The following is a 7,117-nucleotide window of genomic DNA, read 5'->3' on the forward strand; positions in this document are numbered from 1 at the left end:
GGGGAGGTGCCCAGACATGGGTATTTTCTAAAGCTCCCTTGGATTATTCCAATGGGCAGCCAGGGTTGAGAGTCTGGGGCATAGGGGTCACACACCTCGATGCCCACAGAGGAGGCCCGGCAGGTCACAGACCAGCCTGTTGTAAGACATTTGGGAGGAGTGAGGACTGCGGTCGCCTGGAAAGCACATATCCTATTTGCAGATTTTCAACTTTCAAAAAAGAACACACCATTCAAGCCAAATGAAACACAGCTGTGAGCTGGATTTGGCCCATGGGATGCGGGTTTGCAAACCCTGCCTGCGCAAACACTACCGGAGAGGCCACGAAGGTTCTGAGCATCGGTGAAAGCCGGGCCTCAGGAAGTGCTGTTAAAGCCATCAGTTGGGTGCTTCCCGAGGCTTCCCCCTCCATCCCGTTCTCTTCCCCGCCCAGCGCTATCTCCCCAGATGTGATTGTTAATTGGCTTTTATTTATTTTACATGCTTTGACATTTCAGGGGCCTCGAAAAATGCATTTTAACATGCCCCTCCAGCACAGGCCTGTGGAGGTTGGACTTCGTCTTGACGGAAAGTTCTTCGCACTGATTCCTGCTGCCACGGCTCTGGTGGGAGCCGCCGTGCGGGCTCCGCTGTGTCGAGGGAAGGTGCTCCTTGGGCAGAACGGTCTGGTGTTCTGCAGGACCAGCTCTTTCTGCAGACCGTCCTTGCCGCGCGGGGCGTTGCCTTCCTGGAAGAGGGCTGCATTGTGCTTCGCTACAGACGCGGGCTGGCAGTTCTATTGTGAAGCCCTAGGTCCAAGCTCCACTGTGTTCCTTTACGTTCTCTAGGTTCAGAAGTCGTTGACTAAACTGGGTGTGGCCTTGACAAGGCTGAACGCGTCCCGTCCCATTTCCCTCCCGGCTCATCCCCACCCGTGATTAGTAAGTAAGTCGTTCCCCGTCCTACACCGAGGCCCCAGCAAAGCCCTGATTGCAGCCGGCCTCGGCGGGACGGCCAGGACACACTGAATGAACTGCATCTGCTTTCTGTCTGGCATGTCTGTGTTTCTTTCCAGAAACGTCCCCACTTGGCCCTGAGTGGCTATTCCTCTATCAGCTTTGCCATTGAATGTCTTTCACCAATGAAATCCCTCAGATCAATAACAGTAAAGAGACGCGGACAGCGTCCTACGGTAATGATCACTGCATAAGAGTAAACCCGCACGGAACGAATGAATGAATAATGCCTGACCCCGGACCCTAGTTATCACGGACTGATAGCGGACACGTTTCATGGGGGAAGATGAAGACAGCATGGGATTCTATTTTCGGGGTCACTGAACATTTTTGAGCTTCTGCTCAGTGTCAGTCCCCCACGTTAGAACTCAGGGAACAAAGATGAACAAGTCAGCCCCTGCCCTCAGGGAGTTCCCTGCAGAGTGGGGTGATCTGGGTGCCCCGGTGTGCCCAGCGCTCTAACAAAGGGGTGTACAACGGAGTGCTATGGAGCTGGAGAAGGAAGTGACTAACTTCGCCTTGGGGCACAGGGAATGTCTTGCAGAAGCTGGGACATCAGGGCTGGGTCTCCAAGGCACGCCCTGTTCCCAGCAGGAGCCTGACTCCAAGTTGGGGACAATGTCTGCCCTCAGGGGAGAGTCAGAGTTGGGCCCCATGCCTGGTTTCCCAGCTCCTGTTTCCCAGACAGCCTTCACCAGGGAGGAGAGGGAGACATAGCGTTTAAAGGCCAGTCCTCTCCCTCTCTCCCTTCCATCACCCTGCTCCCTACCCCTCCTCCTCCCCCACCACTTGGGGTACCAAGAACCCAGGGAGGGCTAATGGCTCATAAATAAAATGGCAGAACTTAAGAAAAGCTGGGAATGAAAGTGGTGGTATGCCAAGGTGTGCGTGTGGAGTGGGCGGGGGTTGGTGGGAGAGGTCTAATCCACCAGATTGGGGTCTTTTACCACTGACATTGTTTAGAATTGTTGGTGCATGGGGATGATAAAAAACAGATAGACTTTGTGTCAACTCAAAGGCAAACAAATAAGCAGATAGACCTAGTTTTGTTATTGTTCTAAAATCCTCTAGAGACAACATGCTCCCTTAGTCCATGCATCCCAGGTGGACTCCTCCCCTGCTCCCTGCCCCGTTTGTTACTAAATAACTTCCTGAAAATTCAGAAAAAAACTGAAAATTTAAGAGCACTGTCCATGCCTTGGGATTTTGAACAGGACCTGGATCTCAGTGTGCCCGGCATGCTGCAGCCAGCAGGAGGGCCTGGGACATGACTTGCAAACCCTACCCCCCACCCCCACCCCCGAGGATACAGTGCTATGAGGATCCATCAGGCCAACGCCCAGTGGTTACACACCCCTATCTTGCTCTGCAGATGTGAACCCATGAGGCAATGAGATTGGGAAACAGGGAAGGGGATCTAGGGGGTCCAGGGAACACCACGTCTCCGGAATCAGGAGTGGATGAAGATGATGCAAGAGGTTTCTAGGACTATTCGGACCCTCTCAGGAAGAGTGATCATAGCCTGCTGAGGAGGTAAAATTTCCCAAATGACAACAGCAAGATGTTTGCTTGGACCCAGAAGTATCAAGTTACTGCTAAAGAGACTAAAAAGTCTTATAGGACTTTATAGCCAGAGTGGCATCTGGGTGGCTCAGTCAGTTAAGTGTCTGCCTTCGGCTCAGATCATGATCTCAGGGTCCTCAGATCGAGCCCTGAGTCAGGCTCCCTGCCCAGCAGGGGGGTCTGCTTCTCCCTCTGCCCCTCCCCCCTGCTCATGTGCGCGTGCTCTCTCTCTCTCAAATAAACAAATAAAATCTAAAAAAAAAAAAAAAGACTTATAGCCAGAATGCTTGGATTTGAATATTGGGAGCTTGGGCAAGTGGCTTAATCTCTCTGTGCCTCAGTTTCTCATTCTAAAGTGGGGATAATAATAGTACCTAGCATATTGAGTTGCCCTGAGGATTAAGTATACACAGGACATACTTGGCGTGGCGCCTGCAAGTAGTGCCCACTAAGGTGTTCAAGTCTGATGTCCTTACCTGCTCAGTGATGTGGGGTCTCTGAATTCTCTCCCAGATAAAATACTTAGGGAAATAAAACGTTCTCGAAGAACGTCTGAGGGTCATCAAGGAGCCCCTTCTCCTAGAAGTTACCAAGGTTCCTCAAGGGCAGAGCGCCTCTGGTTGGCAGGATCGTGTCCTTTTCCAGGAGGAACACCACAGAGGGAATCTTATTGCAGACTCCGGCAGGAAGAGTGGGGCCCCTAGGTGTCTCTGCCTCATTCTGCAGTTGGTTTCCATTTCCTGTGCATCAGAGTGTCATCGTGGAAAATGGAGTGTCCCCTCAATTTTACATTACATTCCTTTAGAAAAGTGCAAATTGTTTCCTTATTACAAAAGCACTGCCTGGTACTTGCAGAAAAATCAGAAAAAAAAAACCCCCATCTTATTCTCATCACCCAGAGACACCTTCTGTAACCCCAGGTGTACGGCTTTCTGGGTATTTCACATTACAGACACAGCTTAAAAAAAACCCAAAACACTTGGCTGACTAGAGACAGAATTTTGTAACCTGTATTTTCCATCTGACTGCATATCACGAGCATCTTTCCACGGCAGCAAATACTCATTCTACAACATCGTTTTTAATGGCTGAGGACCATTTCATTTGATAGTTGGACCATCTTTCAATACAACTGTTACTGCTTCACACACAGCTCCTTTCTGATGCTGGAAATCTTAAACAAGGTTGTTGATCAACTACCTGAAGGAGAGTTGCTTGGATGCACTCTTAACTCTTTCCTTCCTTCCTTTTTCTTTCCTTTCTTCCTTCTTTCTTTCTTTTTTTTTTTTTTAAAGATTTTATTTATTTGACAGAGATAGAGACAGCCAGCAAGAGAGAGAACACAAGCAGGGGGAGTGGGAGAGGAAGAAGCAGGCTTATAACGGAGGAGCCTGATGTGGGGCTCGATCCCAGAACACCGGGATCACGCCCTGAGCCAAAGGCAGACGCTTAACCGCTGTGCCACCCAGGCGCCCCTCTTCCTTCTTTCTTTCTCCTTTCTTCCTTCCTTCCTTCCTTCCTTCCTTCCTTCCTTCCTTCCTTCCTTCCTTCCTTCCTTCCTTCCTCCCTCCCTTCCCTTCCCTTCCCTTCCCTTCCCTTCCCTTCCCTTCCCTTCCCTTCCCTTCCCTTCCCTTCCCTTCTTCCTCCCTTCCTCCCTCCCTTCCTTTCTTGTTTCAGCAGGGGAGGGGCAGAGGTAGAGGGAGAATCTCAAGCAGGCTCCACGCCCAGCACAGAGCTGACGCGGGGCTCAGTCTCAGGACCCTGAGATCATGACCTGAGCCAAAATCAAGAGTCAGACGCTTAACTGAGCCGCCCAGGTGCCCCTTAACTATTTCTTTAGTATAAAATCATGTAAGTGATGTTGCAGGATCGAAGGATACATAAGGATACGTACACTTTAAAGGTTTGAGATGCACATTGCCAGATTGCCCCTCTCCCCTCCAGGAAGTCTGGACTCTCATCTACCAAAGTTTGTTTTTTAAAATTCTTTGCCGATTTTTTAGTCAAAAAAAGTATCTTAGTTTTAACTTCTATTTTTGATAGGTAATTGGATTGCATATTTTAAGTACATTTTCTGGCCATGTGTATTTCAGCTTTTAAGAACTCCCAGTTCTTAGTCCACTTTTCTGTAGGTGTTGGTCTTTCTCTTTTGTAGTAATTTGTAAAGTCTGAAAGAATAAAGTTATTGACTCTACCGTATTTGTTGCAAATAGTGTTTTGAAGTTTTTTTTTTTTTTTTTTTTAGACACATGGAGTCAAATCTATAATCTTTTCATTTTTGGTGTCGATCTTTACCCCAAGAATACATGGAAAGCCACTTATATTTTCTTTTGGTAAGCTTTATGGTTACATTTAAAATTTGATATCTGGTTTGTATACCATATAATTCACCATTTAAAAATGTAGAATTCGGTGGTTTTTAGCATATTCACAAGGTCGTGAACTATCATCACTGTCTGATTCCTAAACATTTTCATCACCCCCCCCCCCCATAGAAACCCCATACCATTACCATCCCTCCGCATTCCTCCTTATCCCAACCTTTGAAAACCACTCATCTGCTTTCTGTCTCTATGGATTCGCCTATTCTGGATGTTTCATGTAAATGAAACCATACATACGTGGCCTTTTGTGTCTGGCTTCTTTCACTGAGCAGCATGTTTCCCAAGGTTCATCCACGTTGTAGGGTGGATCCGTACGTTGTTCCCTTTTTATAGTTTCCATTGTATGGATATACATTTTCTTTATCCATTCATCAATCATTGCAATTTTATAATACACTTTCTAGTACCTCAGTGGGTCTGAAAATGGAGTCCTATGACCTTCAGCATCACCTGGGAACTTGTTCAAAATGCCAATTTTCAGGTCTCACCCAGACCCACTGAATTATAACCCCTTGGGGGGGTGGAGCTTAAGAAACTGTGTTTTAACAGGTTTTCCAGGTCATTCCAATGCATACTTGTTTGAGAACCACTAGTAACACTGTAACACTTTCTTGGCTCTTCTAGGTGGATGAATTCCTCCAGCCCAAGTCTAGTGTCTTGAAACATATATATCCAGGTTCTGATTTCATAAATTGCTAGTCTTCCAAAATCTTCCTTCGTCCACACTTCTTTCATTGTTAGGGTTTATAGTCAGTTGATATTTAAATACTCCTCTCCTTTGTTTCTCGTTTATAGGTTCAGTCTGGGGGTTTCAGATGCAGATTCTTCTTCAAAATGTACATTCTCTTCAAGAAAAAGATGTTCGCATTTGTATTTAATTGTATTTTATTGAGAAGCTCACCTCTTTTTGCTAGTGTTGGGGCTCATCGTAACTTCCCTGTGCTTGGGCTTGTTTCTTTCATCCTCTGAAGTGCTGTAGAACACAAAAACTACAATTCCCAGCATGCCCTACTACCCAGCTTGCTTCACCTGTGGGGACCCCATCTCAGGATATCCAGTATTTGTCACCATGTGCCTGGCCTCCTTCTGCCAGGGTGGCCCTTCTCTGTGTGGAGATGGTGACGCTGGCTGGGGCAGGTGGGGCAGGCATAGTGCCCAAAAGGTCGAGGTCTAGCTGCCCGGTTTTCTAGTGATATAAGGAAGCTACAGATATCTCCCTTTCTTTTATTCTGTTGGTCTCTGTTTTGAGAAGTGAAACCAGATCATTCCCTGAGCTAAAAAAAAGAGAGTGAGTTCATGAAGTTTTTGCTCTGTCCGCCTTATTGTTTAATATCGGTTTCTCTGAGATTTTGTCTTTTCCTTGGGACAAGACGTGTCTTCGTTTTCAGCAATGTGAATTAAAAAATACATCTTTCCCTATGTTTTCATGGGCATGTTAGTGGCAGGTTGAAAGACTGTTGGGTGTGCTGGCCACACAACAGTTTGAAATAGAGCAGACATTCACTTCAGAGCCTGTGTCTCAGGAGAGAGGCTCTGTACCTCAGGTTCACTTCCGTTTAAAAAAATCACATTTGAGGAGGGGCGCCTGGCTGGCTCAGTTGGTAGAGCATGTGACTCTTGATCTCAGGGTCGTGAGTTCAAGCCCCACGTTGGGCATGGAGCCTACTTAAAAAAAAAAAAAGACAAAAAAATCACATATAGTCTGAAATGGAAAGAGATAGTATAACATGAAAAGAGGTCTTTGGACTCCCAGAATTCCATTGGCAAGAAGCAAACAAAATCACGCAGCTACAAACACAGGTCCCTTTCATGGAAAAGGACAGACACACTCAGAGGTGGAACCAAGAGCCATGAGTACCACTCCCAACTAGGATTCAGGGAACGTCCAACATTTGCCCAGCTGCATTTCAGGATTGCTACTGGCTAGTGGCTTCGGGGTGCCTCCTCCTTCACCCCCTTTCGAACAGTGCATCTACGGTGGTTGTCCTGTGCCTGTTCCATCATTGTCTGTTGGGTGAGTGTGTTGTGGGGGGGTGGTGCACATAACTGTTATCTTTAGCTCATGGTGAGAGGAAACGTATTCAAGGACTATACCCAAGGAGCTTCATCTGCCTGAACTTGATTCAGATAATGTGATTCTGGGATTTGAGCTGATGCTCACATGGGTGAGAATTC

General features: G+C 47.2%; 1 non-coding gene across 1 annotated transcript; it reads left to right on the forward strand.

Moving 5' to 3' along the window:
- The first annotated feature begins 6,525 nt into the window (after positions 1-6,525).
- On the forward strand, positions 6,526-6,598 carry TRNAK-CUU (transfer RNA lysine (anticodon CUU)). The gene has a single exon. It is a non-coding gene; the product is annotated as a tRNA-Lys (tRNA).
- The last annotated feature ends 519 nt before the right edge of the window (positions 6,599-7,117 follow it).

This window comes from Ursus arctos, unplaced genomic scaffold, assembly GCF_023065955.2.
Source record: "Ursus arctos isolate Adak ecotype North America unplaced genomic scaffold, UrsArc2.0 scaffold_28, whole genome shotgun sequence".
Taxonomy (NCBI): Eukaryota; Metazoa; Chordata; class Mammalia; order Carnivora; family Ursidae; genus Ursus; species Ursus arctos.